The sequence below is a fragment of the Rhinolophus hipposideros genome (genome assembly GCF_964194185.1).
Source record: "Rhinolophus hipposideros genome assembly, chromosome: 8".
Classification (NCBI taxonomy): domain Eukaryota; kingdom Metazoa; phylum Chordata; class Mammalia; order Chiroptera; family Rhinolophidae; genus Rhinolophus; species Rhinolophus hipposideros.
In genome coordinates this window covers 54,021,908-54,038,342 of record NC_138054.1, presented here as the reverse complement: position 1 = coordinate 54,038,342, position 16,435 = coordinate 54,021,908, and the positions used below count along the sequence as shown (strand labels likewise).

The following is a 16,435-nucleotide window of genomic DNA, read 5'->3' as shown; positions in this document are numbered from 1 at the left end:
CAGCACAAGTTGGCAATCAGTAATTGCTCATTAAATGAAACAGTCTTAGTGAGAACTGGACTGCATTCTTTCAAGTACTTTGAATTCACCAAACAGGTTTGTAAACTAGAGATTGCTACCCCATTATACTGGTGAAGAAACTGAGTAAGAGCTGCACCAACAGGCTTTGTGCCCTCCAACTTCCTGTTGGATTCAGACAATAGAATACACAAGCAAGAGACAGACAAAGGGGAAGAGGATGAAGTTTGATATTTATTCCCTGGTTCTCTTCACAAAGGTTCACTGCGGCTCCTAGAAAGGGCCCTCTCCCAAAAGCTACCTTCTCTAGATTCTGGTAATTATCCCTCTCTTTACTATCTCAGACATAGGGGATGGAGCCCAGAGATCCTGCATTACCCCTTGTTGGATTTTCTAATCTCTGCCTATACCTTCATAATAATCCCTTTGATAAACTTTCTTCAAGTTCCCCAATTTGAGTGTGCCATATGTTACTTACTGGGACCCCATCTGATACATATGCCTGGCCACCACCTTTATTCCAGGTGAGTGAAAACGTTTAGCATGCAGAGAAAACAAATCAAGGAGTCCTAGATTATTATAGCTGGACCTCAGAGTCCATTCCCAAGCCCTTTATTCTGGTAATAGGAAGAATAGTCCTGCCTTAGCACTGCTAATAATTGAGCATCTTCCATGTGTCAAGGACTATGGGTCTTGCTTTACACAAATTATCTCAATTGTTTATGCTTTTACAAAGCAGCCATCATAATCCCTGTTTACAAAAGAGAAAACAGAGGTGTAAAGAATAAGCTGCCCAGGACCTCACAAGCAGTAAAGAGTGGAGTAAAAATTTGAGCCCAGTTTCATCTGATTCCATTGCATGTGTTCTTCATATTAGATTCCTCACAGATGACGGCCCTGAAACCCAGAGACGGCACACTTGCCCAAGGTCTCCTAGGGAAATCACCACAGAGCCAGGACCAGAAACGAGTGCTCCCTGACAAACCACCAAGTGACCCCTACTTCTGTCAGTACATTTCAGGGTTTCTCAATCTCAGCACTGCTACCATTTTGGGCTGGATAATTCTTTGCTGTGGGAGCCGTCCTATGCTCTGGAGGATATTTAGCAGCATTCCTGAATCTACTTACTGATGCCCAGTAGCACTTCCCTCACCAGTCATGACAACCAAAAATGTTTCCAGACCTTGCCAAATGTCCCACTGGAGGGAAAAATCTCTCTCAGTTAAGAAACCACTGGTATATAGTTCAATTCCATCGTGTTTAACCGACTCACATTCTGTGCATGAGCTATGGCTGCAAACACACAGCTGACCCAGACCAGACCCTCAGCGTGCCTTCCATCTAGGGAGGACAATGAACTTCTCCGCACCGTCCAAGTGCCCACGCCTGCAGAAGAGGAAGAGACGGCTGCGGAGGCTGGAGGGAATTGGCTTTCCCTGAGCCAGGTGGCGTGAGCCGCTCATTATTTGGCCTTAAAGAATGTGTAAGACGCCGAAAGGCACACAGAGGGTCTGCAAGGAAGGCAGTGCAGGTTGTGGTGTGGCCTGAGCAGAAGCACAGATCACATTCCCAAACTAGAATAAGCTGGGGCCTCGCTGTGAAAAGCCCAGCTTCTCCTGAGAATGACAGGCTTTCTAACGCCCTCCTCTCCAGCTGTGTCTCTCTTCACACAGTGCCTTGTACTGTGGGCCCAGGAAACTCCACGGTGCTGGTCGTGTCTGCGCCATTGCTCATGCTGTCCCTGTGGCTGGGACCCTTCTCTACTCTACAGCCTTCCCTCTGGCCTGATGCCTAAGCTTCCTGAACTCCTACACTTCCTTAGAGATTGAGCGCAGGCATAGTGCTGGAACCCTTCCTTGGGTAAGAGGCCCTGCTCTGTGGTCTCATAATAATGTTTCATGTATATCCATTTTTTCCCCATGACTGCTTTTTCCGTAGTAGACTATCAATTTAGCTTAGCTCGAGGGTGAGAACTGTGACAATTATTCCAGTATTCCAAACATTAACAAGAGTCTTGGAATTTAATAGGGGCTCAATAATGGCTATGAGTAAACACTAAATGAATGAACTATTCACAAAAAGTTTTAATAGCCTGTTGAAAATAGTTATGATGTTGCCATAAGCATAGGGGTGCATATATCTTTTCAAATTAGTGTTTTGGGTTTCTTTGGATAAATACTCAGAAGTGGAATTCCTGGATCATAAGGTAGTTCCGTTTTTAATTTTTCGAGGAAACTCCATACTATTTTTCATAGTGGCTGCACACCACGATATGGAAGCAATGAAAGTGTCCATCAATAGATGACTGGATAAAAAAAGATGTAGTACATATGTACAATGAATATTACTCAGCCATAAAAAAGAATAAAACTTACTATTTGTGACAACAGGGATGGAACTGGAGTGTATTAAAGCTGAGCGAAATAAGTCAAAGAGAGAAAGACAAATACCATATGATCTCACCTATATGTGGAACCTAAAGAACAAAATAAATGAATATACAAAACAGAAACAGACTCATAGATAGAGAGAAGAAACTGATGGTTGCCAGATGGGAGAAAAGCTGGGGTGTGGGGGGCGCTGGGTAAAAAAGGTGAAGGGGTTAGGAAGTACAAATTGGTAGTTATAAAACAGTCACGGGGATGTAAAATACAGCATAGGGAATAAAAGAAAAGAATAATGGTGTATTTATTAAATGAAAGAAAGTTTACATAATCAAATTTACAATTATCAACACAAAACACATAGAGAAAAGCCTGGAAAGAAACAGGTCCAAACACTCACATTGGTTTTCTCAGAGTTGCCAGGTTGCTGGTGACTTTTATCTTTGTCTTTATAATTTTCTAAAATTCCAAAGAACATATATAATAAACATGCATTACTTGCGTGATCATAAAAACACAAGCTATTAGAAACAGCTCCCGTGGGCATTTGCTGTTTCTACCCTTGTTGACATCTACTCCTAGGTGTGCCATGAACATCCTCATTGGGCTCTGGAGGAGCCAGAGTTTCCCTTCTCCTTAAGTGAAGTGCATTGAGTCAAGTTGGTACCCCTGGGGGGCCACAGAAGCCCAGAATAGGACCTAGATGAAGCCAATCACTGCAGGCCTGAGCCTCAGGGATGGATTCCAGTATTGGACATGACCCAGCAGGCCAATCAGGGCAGATGAGGTTCAGTTCTGAGTCTTTTACTTGAGCTGATGGGGAAGTAGATGCTTTTGCTTTTATGGGACTGGGTGCTAGGACGACCTGAGTCTGGAGTTGCCAGGAGAGCCACCACGGTCAGGATTATGGAAGTTCTTAACTGAGAGGAAGCAGAGCCTAGATAGAGCTCCTTGGGTCACTGTGTGGATCCTGCATCGAGCAGGCCTGAAGCCTCATCTACCTCCTTGAACGCCATCCCCCTTCCTTACTATTTAAATATGACATATGTCATACATTATACCTACAAAAGATTAATAATAATAATAATAATAATAAAATTAACCTCCCTGCACTCACCCCCATTGACTGCATGCTGTCTTTACCAATGCCCCGACTACAGGCCTCTTCGTATCCTGTCTCCCTGCCTCCCCCCTCCAGCAGCAGGTACCATTCTTAATGTTGTATTAAGCAATCCTTTCCTTTAAAAAAAAGGAATATACTCATATCCCTGAACAATACATTATTTGAACACGTTTTGGGGGGTGTGCTTTATAAAAATGGAATCGTACCATATGTGGTCTTCTGAGAATTGCTTTTCTCACCCAACATTAGTTTTCCAAGATTCATCTATGTTGTTAGAGGTAGCTGTAGTTCATTTATCTTCAGCTCTCTAAGAACGTTCATCTCTCTTCATATAAAAAATGTAATAGGAGTTGCAAAAGTGCCAGCATTCTCCAAGGAGGAGGAAGGAAAAAGAAACTAATATTTGAGAACCGTTTTCTAAGTTTCTGGCGCCGTGGTGGTCTGTGTTGTACACTGTCCTTTAAATCCTCAGAATAATCCTATGAAATGCATGTGATCATCTCCATTTCATAGATAAGGACACAGATTATTCTGTTTCCAAGGTTATTGAGCTAGTTAAGTGCAAGGATGTTCTATTCACCCTTTTTCCTAATTCACTGCCTGACCGCTTATCGCATGCCCTTTAAAGAGAAATTTAGGAAGCCTAATATGTCAATAATAAAATCAAATTAAATCATCCCCTTTCGGTGCTGAAGAGAGACTACTGCAGGGCTAGACTGTGTCCAAATCCTGGTTCCCTATTTCTTAGTTGGATTCAATGCCTAAAATTCCTCATCTGTAAAATGGGGACAATAATAGTATCTGCTGTGAGGATGAAAAAAGTTACCATACCGAAGAATATAGGACAGCGCCGGACACATAGTAAATCCTCATTAAATGTCAGCGGTTTCCCTCTCTAGCTTCACTTCCCAGACATCACAAACCTTATACTTCTCATCTTTATCGTTGCTTCTGCTTTCTAACAGGTGTCCCTGATTTCTCAAAGCCCTTCTGACATTGCCAGAGGGGATAGTTCTAATACGTAATGTGATCACTTCACTCTCCTGCTTAAAACCTCTCACTCCAATCCTTTACCACCAAAGAAGCTCCTTAAATAGATATGATCAATTTATACTGCAAAATTTTTGATTTGCTTATGGTTCCCAAAACACACAAAGTGTTTCATGCCTCCTTGTCTTTGCATATTCTGTTCCCTCTGCCTGGAATGTTCTCATCTGTGTCTGATTAGCTTCAAGACTCAGCTCAGATATTACCTCCCCTCCTCATTTCAACTTAGAGGCACACCTCTCGCTTTTAAACAAACAGCACCTTGAACACATGTCACCTGTTGGTTAAATCTCATGGCACTACATTGTTTCCTTTGTTTTGTTCTCCCCTTTTGGACTCTTACCTCCTTGAGGGCAAAACCTGTATTTTCTCCATTACTGACCTGCAATTACTAGTTCACAAGCAGGCACCTTGTTGTACTCATGGAGGTTTGTCAAATTGAATGTGTTAAGGAACTAACAAATAGAGAGGCTTGGAAACATGCTACTATGATAAGAATGATTGTAATTTCCCTGCAGACTGGGGAGCTGGCATATTAGCATGTAATTTATTAGACCCTGGCACAAGTTCATTTCTATAGGCAGAGCATCTATTCTAATGGTTACATATATAACCAAAGTTTTCAATCTGCTCCTTTCCCCCAAGAGAAAATCATGGAAGAAATCAAGGAAGAATGAAAACAGGAGGAAGAAATAAGTCTTCTGTATTACTTCCTTAAAACATATTATGGAGAAGGAGTAGCCTGATTCATAAGGAAAAATATAGTACACTCAGAAAATTCAATTAGCACAATGGACAAGTTTGATAGAATTGTTTTCCCTGTGTATCTTCTGCAAATTACTAGTCTGACCGATGTATCAACACTGAGTTAACTAGTTGTTTCAGTTCTGTGACGCTTCCTCCTCAAAGTTTTCTACAGAACAGTTGCAGTGTGATAAAAGGGGCAATAAACCTTGGAGCCAGAAGGTTGTGTGTTTGAATTCTAATCTGGCACTTCCAAGCTGGAGAGGTTTTGGAAAGTGACTTCATAGCATATTAGTTTCCTCATGTAGCACTGGACAACAGTACCTAATTCACGGGGCATTTGCAATTATCTAATGAGGTAATGCTCATAACACAGCACAACACCTGTACTGGTCGATGCCCAGTACATGGTAAAGGCGGTGATAATGGAGTTAGCATTTCAATTGACTACGCATCTCTTGGGTACAGGCACAACTTTCAGCCTGGTCCTCTTACAATATTGATGAGAGTCTTGAAGGATGGTTTTCTTGGGAAAGCTCTAAGGGAACAGATTTAAACTGCTTTCTGAAAGATGATGAGCTTTTGTTTCATAGAGGGCAAAAGGAGGCCATTTGGGTGAGAAGATAGATCTTGAATGTGCTATCAGGCTCCCAAAATCCATTCATTCCTTCTTCCTTGTACTAACACACTTCCTCCTCCATTTAACTGGGCATGTGGCTGTCCAGCTAGAAATGACTTCCAGCCTTCTTTGTCACTAGGCATGACCACATGAGTAAGTTCTGAACAATGGGACATGACAAGAAGTGTTGCAGATCACTCCCTAAGATGAATTTGCTTGTTCTGCATGTCTTGTCCCCACTTTGTGAGACTTAGAATGGGAGTATGGTAGAGAAGAGTCATCTTTGATCATGCAGACAGTGGGCGATGTTGACGTAATGGGACAGAAGAAACTGTGTTCCTGGTGACCTGTGGGACAAGCCACCCTACCCATCTGTGGGGACAGTCCCATAGCTCCAGTTTTACCTGAGAACGCAATGCATCTTCCTTCTCAACGAGTCACTGCTATCTGATCTCTGTGATTATAACCAAACCAATATCTTAACTAGTGACATCCTGAGGTTATATGCACAGATAGGGACACAGATGAGCTTCATCTGAGTGAAGAAGAGGGTGACTACCTGACAGAAATAGGTAAAGGCAAAGAGATGACATTCTGTTATAGATTCTCGAAGGGAAGGATAAGGATTCTGAATTGAGGGTAAAATAAAGCCACCCCACCCACATGTCACCAAAAGAGAATGAATAAAATTAAAGATAATCCAGGAAAAGAGCCAGGAAGACACATTTTTCTCATTCCCATTCAACTCAGCATCAGCTCAACTCACAGCGCACCAGGAAGGCTCAAACGACAAGTCCTGCACATCCTTAGTGTGGAACAGTCACTTCCTGTTAAAGAACCATCTTCATGGATGGGAAACCAGGATGAAGAGAAGCAGCCCAGTCTGTTCGGAAGAGCTCTGCAAGTTCTGACTTGCACTGACAACAATCACTTTTCCCATTGTTCTAGTTCCACCTCCTGGGTCCACACAGAGCGAGTTGAATCCTTGCCTAACCCTTGCTTCAAATGACAATATTCCCACGTGTGAAGGTGGCTCCTCTCCTACGGAAACTAACAACTTTTTCATCCATTCCTCCTATTTATACATTTCTAATTTTGCCTGTGCAGATAGATAGAATTACCACCAAGGCTGTGCAGCAGTGGGCAAACAAGCTTTCCTTTCTAGGCCCAGGTTCTTCATCCGAAAAAATGAAGGTTGACTTTCCCAATCACCAGTCCTCAAATCAAATACTTAGTTAGGAGACACGAGTGTGTGCCGTGAGAGGGATTAGACAGTAGGGGATGACGGTGACCGTGGGGAACTGGAAAGTATCTCCTGAAACATGTCAATGTTACGATTTGAGGGGTTTTGCCTGTTGTTTGCTTACTTTTGGTCTCTGGCTTTAAAGCTGTGTCAGCCATGCAAAACACATCCAAAGGCTAGAAATAGAAAAGTTTGTCACTTCCGGTCTGAGTGAGCCCAAGGCCCCTTCTAGCCCTAAAATCTGATGAGTCTTTTAAACTGTCCAATTTACAGAGTGGACTCTAACACGGCATATTTTGACCCGAAGGGAGCAGACATACCTTGTGCTGGATATCCTCCTTTACCCTCCAGATCCCCTTTCCACCTTGCTCTGTGGCTGGGAACCTAACTGGTAAGAGCTGCATCAAGCAGAGCACCTGGACTTCTAATCGTGACTGGCCAATGAGAGGCACAGCCCACAATAAGCAGGTGGAAGGAAGGAAAGGTTGTAGCACCCCAGCTCCCTCCCTATTGGTCTGCTGGATGCAGGGCTGGGTCCCTGAACTGAAGGCCACAGCTCCTGTCTGCAGGCCCTCCCATAAAGCTATGTGTCTCAGTGGGTTCAGATAACCCTCCCTAAACCTTACCCCTCACTCTTCCAGGCCGAGGAACAGAAATGGCTTCCCACTGACGGTAACCTTTAGATACTTCAACATTCCTTTTTGGGTTTTCTTAACCCTTCCTGTGCCTCTGTAACTAGCTTCTTCTCTAAAGACCCCTCGGATCCCCCTTCTTCTGAGTTACCATGTCCCCCTCCAGGATTCTGAGTAATTGACTATTAATCTTCTTCCTCGTGTATTTCCAAGGGGCAAGTGGGAGGTCTGTCCCAAAGGGTCCAGATGTCTTAGTCTTCAAACACTAGTGTACCGTTAATTAGATGCGTATCGTGGTCACCTATTTTTCTGTCCTTCCAGTATCTTGCCTGCCAGAAATAATTGAGGAACAGCTTCTTCCTTGACCCAACACATGTAGAAATACCAATCATAGTAACCCTTGCCCTGGTCATAGAATGGGCAAGCCAGCACAAATCTTTCAGGATTTTTTGAAATGGAACTAAGAGGTCCCACTCTTTCTGGGAAGTGGCAGGTCTGGGAGTTGCAATGACCATGTCTCAGCCTCAAGGAGAAAGTTGGGCTATGATAGGAGCCCAGGAAAGTTAAACCATGGGAAGAAGCAGAGAGTCCATGTGGAGCAAGGTTGGTTTCTGTTTGAAGACCAGGTTTCTGCTGTCCTGAAAGCCCAACCACATACCTACCTTCCTGCCGTTTGCTTTAGTTGACTGTTTTCGCTTAAATTCCTTTGAATATAGTTTCTCTCCCGATTAATGCATCCCTCGTGGAGATAGAGTTCAGAATTGGTCTGACTCCAACTGACCAGGTGTGTGACCTCTTGGAGAAGAGTTCAACTCTACGTGGTGAAATGTCTGCTGGATCCTTGCTTTTATGTAGTGCTTTGGGGTTTAAAAAGTGCTTTCATAGCTAGTATCATTTTATCCTTACAATGGGCCTGGGTGACAAACAGGGCAGGGAACATTATTCTCTATTAACTGAAATGAGGCCCAGGGCTCAGAGAGGCAAAAGCCCCCTTTGGGCTTTGATCTTTACCTTGATGGGACCATGCAAAGCCTTCCCTTAGAGAGGTGCAGTGACAGTGTCCACAAGGTATGTTCCTGGATGGAACTTGGCTCATGCCCATACCTTATTTCATCACTGCCTTCTCTGGGTTTGAAGATATTATTCTTGCTCTCTACCTTAGGATATACAATCGGCTCCATTTCCACCTATAGCTTGAACTCTGGCTTTCAATGTTCCAGGTTTTAGCTTCTCTGGTGTACTGTTTATGTTGTTGAGGCTCGCACTGGTCTCTCCCTCCTGATTTAACTTCTTTGGCCTCACCTTAGCCATCTACCTCTAAGCTATTCCCATGAGCAGGCCCAGTGGGCTTTGCTTGTTATGAAATGGACTCCAGCCCCAGGAGGTCAGATAGCTGAGGTCCCAGTTAATCTGACTTTGTCCAGTTCTTTCCATGGTGTTTCCAAATGAGTGTAAATCAAGGCTAAACCCAAGAGCAGAGAAAGACCCCTCTATTCAGAAATTGGTACATTTAAATTTTCCCTCATAAATGGTGTCTTTTTATATGCATGCCCTGCAATCGATGACTCAAGGTAGAATGAATTTTCTAGTCTCACTTTCAGTCACGATGCACAATCTCATGAAGAAAAGTGTGGAAGTTGGAACAATACAGTATGCTCTTTACAAATGAAACAAAAGGCCTGAAATAGAGGATACAGCCCAAATTAGCACCAGAGCAACTCCCACTGATGAGGAAATTATCCGACTACAAATCACACACTGTGCTACTCCACAAGCTCCACTGAAGTTAAAGGTATTGGATTAATCAAAACAAAGCAGGAAAAAAAAAAAGCTAGAAAAACACATGCACCAAGGTGAAGGGGAAAGAATATTAATTTGTATTTACAATGTGCTTACTATGCACCAAACTCTATCAATCATATAAATCCCCTTTAAAAAATGTACAAGATCTGGTGGAAAGTAAAATGCCAGAAAGTTAAGGTACTTGGCCATTGTCTAATTCAAGATTACAAGATGGGTCCGTTTGGCTTCAGAATCCCTACTCCAAGGGTGAGATATGCTTTCTCTTATTCAGTTGAGTAGTATTGATCACAAAAAATAAAATCTATTGTATCAAAGGAAGGGAATAGATCAAGTCTGACTACCACAGATAAAACATAGTAGAACAGGAAAATTTATAGATCACCAGGCATATCTGTCAGGTTTTCAGGAAGAAACTGGTGACACACTCAGATGAGAATAGCTCAATGAGGGACTATTATAAAGGTGCAGGGAAGGGAAGAGAACTCTAAGAGATGGGGCAATAACCCAGACCTAATAACAGTGAAGGTTAATACCCCCAGCTGGAATGGAAGAGTTAGGAGAGATCCATTATCAGAACATGAAATGAGAGGGAGTTCTGTAGAGTAGCACCCATTGAAGGATTAGTGACATCTGGGCCAGTCAGTCCAAGGTGACCTCACAGGGAGGAAACCAGAAAAAAAATATACCCTGACCTTACTTTTCTCCCTCCTCACAGCCATCCAGAAGCCTTAGAGCACCAGAGCCCACTGATGCATTTCATATAGGTCAGTCTCCTGGGGCAGTGTACGGAGTAGACAAGAGTTGAGAGAAGACACCCAGCATATCAAAAAGTTCAGGAAAACAGACAGGATAAGGAGGAGATTGCAGCTTATTTACCTTCTTGGAACCATAAGAATGAGGTCAGCCTCATTCAGATGAAGTGTGACCAAAATCGAGAAGAGGCAATCAAGGCACTTGTATCACTGTAGGTCGGCTACGCCTCCTACTAACAATATGATAATGAGAAAAATCGTATGCAAATGAGGTGACTATTGTAATGAGTAGTGGAGCAACATGTAGTCTAGTTAGCCTTGTCTTGGGAGAGGACCTACAAAGAGTTTGGAAAGCATTGGCACAGGGAACGTGGACAAGAGCTTGGTTATTAGAAGAATCAACGTGAGAATTACTCCCTCGGAAAAATCTTGGGTCCACGAGGTGCCTGTTTCTTTGCAAACTTGATCACAGTTAATGTAAATCATAAAACTGGATGTGATCTGGTAAGTGAAGAAGTGAAGTCCAAGAGGTAGTGGGGTGCGAAATCATGTAGTAGTGTTGGAAGATTTTGGGCAGAGGACTATGTGACTTGACTTTGATTTTAATAGAATTGCTCGGGAAAACGTGTGAAGAAGAGATTGTGTGGGGACACGGGTGTATGCAGAAAGACCAGTCAAGAAGCTATTAGAATAGTCCAGCTACAGACGATGGTAGTCGCAATGGAGGGAATAATAAGTGGCCATGGCCAGATTCCAAATACTTTTTGTAATTACCACCAATGAGATTAGCCAAATGCTTGGATATTAGGTGTGAGAGAGAGGAAGCGTCAAGCAAGCCTCAAGGTTTTCACCGTAAGGAATCAAATCGGAAGAATAAAGTAACCGTTTGTGAAGACAGGGAAGGCTGTTAGTAGAGAGCAGTGTTTTATTTGAGGTGAGGGGAGAACGCAGGAGTTTGGTTTTGAACATACTGACATTGAGGTACGTATTACGCATCCAAATGAAAATGCTAAGACTTGTTGAATATACAAGTCTGGGGTTCAGTGTAGAAGTCAAGCCAGGTGATATAAATTCAGATATTGTCAACATATAGACAGTACTTAAAGACACAAGACAGAGGGGCCTACCAAAGGAGTGAATGTAGACAGAGGAAAACAGAATCCTGGAGCACTCCAGAGTTCAGACTTTGGAAAAATGAGAAAAAAACCTATAAAGCAAAACGAACAAGTAGTGGATGAGGCAGGAAAGAAAACAGCTGATGCCACTGCTACATGGGCAGAAACCAGGAAGGAAGGAAGGTGGGTGAGTCACTGGTTTCCAAACACAAGTAAGAAGTAGGACCTTGGAGTTTGGTACCTGATAATCTATGAAACAAGACTTCTAATGAGTTTGTTTGAAAACTTGTCCATATTTGTGTCTGACTATGGAAAGAGTATTTGAACACAAAGCACAAAACACTTTGTTGTGACAATTACTGTGAGTGGTTAGAACTTTTGTTTCCATGTGATGTGCCTGTTTTTGGTGGTTTTTAATCATCTTGTCCTAATAGTGAGGCTCTAGGTAAGCTGGTAGAAAAGTAGTCATTCATTCATTCAACAAGCATTAGTTTATTATATGTCATGCACTGATATGAATGTTGGGGACACAGCAGTGAACAAGCCAAGATAAATTCCAGCCCCCAAAGAGCTTTCTTTCTAGCAACTCAGGGGCAGGAGTGGAAGGGGGCAAGGGGTACAAATCTCAGGAACCCCACTTATCAACTGGAGCTAGTCACCTTAGTCTCTTCCTCTTCTAGTACCTCATCCAGAAAACGGGGTTCAGAATGCGTATTCGTTTGCTAGGACTATCATAACAGTGTCATCAGCTAGCTTAAACTAGAATTTTATTGTCTCAAAGTTCTGGAGACTAGAAGTCCGAACTCAAGATTATAGCACGGTTGTTTCCTTCTGAGGGCTCTGAAGGGAAGATGTTTTCTAGGCCTCTCTCATTGGTTGGTAGATAGTTGTCTTCTCCTTGTGTTCTTCCCTCCATGTGCATTTGTCTGTGTCCAAATATCCCTTTTTATAAGGATATCAGTCACATTGGATGAGAGCCCATCCCAATGACCTCATTTTAATTAGATTACCTCTGTAAAGACCTTATCTCCAAATAAGGTCACGTTCTGAGGTACTGGGGGCGAGAACTTCAACACACCTTGTTTGAAGGGGACACAATTCAACGTATAGCAGAATATCTATCCCTATGTCAGTTCTTTGGATGGTGGTGGGGCACAGAGCAGAATGAGTTACTTCTCATACTCTGAACCAACCTGTCCACTCCAGAGTGATTTCTGAGTGCTGAAGCTGCTTCTTACTGACCTTGGTTATACTATTTAACCTCCTACTTCAGTTGAAAAACGGGACCTATCTTATAGGATCAGGGCAAGGGTCAATTATAGCAAAATATGAATCTGGAACATTCTAAGCACTGGATACATGGCAGCTATTATTATTATTATATGTATTATAAATGCTTGCAGAGTAAATTTATGTGTAAAAAGTGATAAGGGAAGTGGAGACCTTTATAAAAAAAATAGTGCTCTACAAAAACCAATTATCTTATTTCAAAGTGGTTGTAAGACTTACAGGGCATTTTTTTTACATCTTCACAATAACCCACTTGCTATTAGTCCCATTTTACGGATGAGAAAATTGAAGCCCAGAGAGGGATGTAAAATTATAGGCAAGAGATTTAGAGTGGCTACAGTTCTCCCTGATACCTTAGTCACGATGCTCTCTTTTCCTTTTTTCTTTTTCTTTCTTCTTGTCATCTTAATTCTGAAGCCTGCACACTGATCAGCCAGATATAAATGATCCAGACAAGATGCTGTCTAAAGGAATTTAGAGCATCTTTGAGCTTGTTGCTGAATAATTAAAATCCTCAACACACTCAGGGTTGGACTGGTTTCCGAAATGCCTTCCTGCTTTGGGAGCTGGGGAGCTTGGCTCCTGGGGAACCTTTCTGTTCCTTTTCAAACCCAAAGCAATGGACTTGAAAATCTAAATCCAAAAAGCTAACAAAGACCTTATTAATTGTGGCTTCTTTGTAAACATTTTTTTTTTACTCTTTTCCCCTCTCTCTCTAGGCAACCCTTGCATAAAAATATCCATTCGCCAACTGTTCACCAACTGTTGTATCTCTCACTGGCATACCTTGTGCTGCATTCTAAGATGCCAGCCCTCCAGGCTGCCCGGCTTGTCGCCATTGGGTCCTGATGCAGGGGGAGAGTGTGAGCGGAGAGAGGGATGGTGTCTCTGGCAGAGGAAGCCTGGGCTATGTGGCAGTGAGGCTAAGGTGAGAAAGTCAGTGCCCATGTCATGGCATTTGGAGTCAGAAAGACCTAAGTTTAAATTCCAGCTCGGCTGCATTCTTCCTGTGTGTTAGCACTCAGAGTATACTGCTCTCTGAGCCCAAACTGGTTCTCCTGTGAAGGCAGAAAATAACTGTTTCTAATAATTGTCGTGAAGATCAAATAAACTCATGACTGTGATGGCCTTGATATGGAGTTTGGCATGCGTTTCAAGCTCAACAAATGTGAATGCTTTTATCTCCCTTTAACTCCTGAGGAGCTCATGGTCCAGTAAGGGAGAGAAGCAGGCTCACAAAAGGGAAATCCGTGCTTGCATTAAATATTGAGAAAGTAGATACAGGACTTCCAAGATGGGAAATTAGAAGCCATATATATATCCGTATGTACTGAGAAAGTGGGGTACAGTGGGGTAATTGATGCCCAGGACAGTATCTGGTGATCAGCTCCAAAGAGGAAATGGCTCTAAGTGCCAGATTTCAGAGAACAGAGAGAATTTTGGAAGCTGAACAGAGATCCTTCATGCTCTGCTTAGGGAGTCTGGTTCTAGCCCAGCTGCCTCACTTCATATCCAGGTACACTGAGACACTACATTCCTTCATTTACTCCAGAAGCACTCGCAGGCGCTGACATGGGCTAGCGCTAAATCTGGGAGACACAGAGGCATGGACTCCAGCTTTGACCTTCAGGAGCTCACAGAGGAGCCAGCTCACAGAGGAACCTGTTTGCAGAGCTACCTGCAAACAGTAGCAGTAGGTAAAAGAGACAGAATCACATGGCTGTTAATGGAAGATGCCTGGAGGAGCTGGACAGACTGAGGAAATACTGGCTCAGCTAGAGAGTGACGCCGTGGCTTTGGCAAGTGGCCTAATTTCTCTGAGCCTTGTTTCCCTCATTGGAAAAAGAAATGAAAATAATAACAATTACTTCCTCAGGTTGTTGGTAAGGTTAAATAACATAATGCATGTGAAGGCATAGCATAGAATGTACACAAGAGTTCATAAAAGTCAGATGGTATAATTCAAGGTAAATATGTCTATACCTATGTTTATATTTTTTAATTATGACAATATGTGCATGTGTATAGTGTATACATAATGTGTGTGCATATTAGTATACATATGTGAATGTGTATATTTATAGTATACATGTGCACATATGTGTGTATTTGTGTGTATAATATACACATGTATAAGGTGTTTAACAAAGGACTGTAGAAAACCCTTAGCCTTTGAAGTTTTCTATTTCCTCCTTTTTAAAAGTATCAACTGAGTCAGACTCCTCCCTGTGACATAGCAGACTCCCTATGATCTGACTCATACCCCCCCAACATCATCTCTGGGCTACTGAATCCCCCACCCCCTTGTTGATGCTGAATATTTCCAAGAATCACTCCCTAACACTCTTGCAAATCTCCAAATTCATGAGAGTCACTATGACAGCAAGCATATCCAAAGTCCACAAAGAACTGGCGCTAGGACCCAAATTATTTTCCTGAAAAGTCAATAGATGGGCAAGACACGTTTTTTACTAAATGTTGAATTCAGAAGATGAAGGAGCCAAGTGGGCTTAAATGTAAACTTAAACCCAGACATAGCTGTCACCGCTGTCTTAAAGCCTGGTTCAGCAACGTGGTGGTCAAAGGAGTGGCTTCAGAAGGCAAATGATCTCAATTCAAATCCTGGCTATGCCTCTGCCTAGCTGGATGACCTTGAGCAAGTTACTTAACCTCACTCGGTCTCCTTCTACTCGTCCCTTCTTTAAGTGGGATCTTCAGAGTGCCTTCCTCATGGTACTGGGAATATTGCATGTGATAGCACAAGGAAACTAATTATCACTGCGCCTCCCTGGTATATAACGATTTCTCAAAAAACATTAGTCATTGTTAATGCTGTTCCTCTTAATTGTCCATGGCTATGAATGTATGTTTAATGAGACAGTTTCATTCAGAACAATTTTGTTCCATTGGAGCCATTTCCTCCAATAAGCTTCATCAACAAGGCGATGGATATACCCCTTCTTATTATCATCTCACCAGTTAGAATATTTCTTAAACATTCTTTAGCTATATTCTCATTCTGACGTGGTTTGATTTAACAGCTACACTAGTGCCTTTACTGCCTAGCTCATCATCAAAATGTTTGTTCTGCCTCCCATATGCTTCCCAAATGACATTTCCATCAAAAATCTAGTGTTTCTTCTGTGTTTCCTCGTAGACACTACCAGTGAGGGCTGGCCTCACACGGAAGTTTGCACCTTACTAGAGAAAATGTGAATGATATAGTTAAGAATCCCAACAGTCCACTTTTATTGATTTTCCCCTCAATTTTGTTCTGTACGTTCTTGCCTCTGTAATTTTATACACCTGCTGCATGCCCCTTCCTTTGATCCACCTTTCCCTTCACCCTTTTTACCTGGCTGATTTCTTCCACGTTCTTCAAGATTAAGCTCATATGTGACAGTATCAATTCATTCTAATCTCCATTCAAATATTATTGGCACATCAACTATGTGCCAGATACTGTGCTAGGTGATGGAGATATAAGGTAAGTAAAACAAATGAGGCCCCTGCCTTCACGGGGCTTAGAGTCTAGAGGCCAGACAGACACTGATGAAACTGTCACATACACAACTAACTTTAGACCATGGCAAATGCCATGAAGGAAAAGCCCAGGGTGCCATGAGAGCATATAATAGGACGAGCTGGTCATATATGAGGGCTCA

At 42.5% G+C, this 16,435-nt stretch overlaps 1 protein-coding gene across 4 annotated transcripts in view; it reads right to left on the bottom strand.

Annotated features, from left to right (window-relative positions):
- The window catches only part of DAB1 (DAB adaptor protein 1), a 1,094,927-nt gene that overhangs the window by 824,850 nt on the left and 253,642 nt on the right, over window positions 1-16,435 (bottom strand). The window lies entirely within an intron of this gene.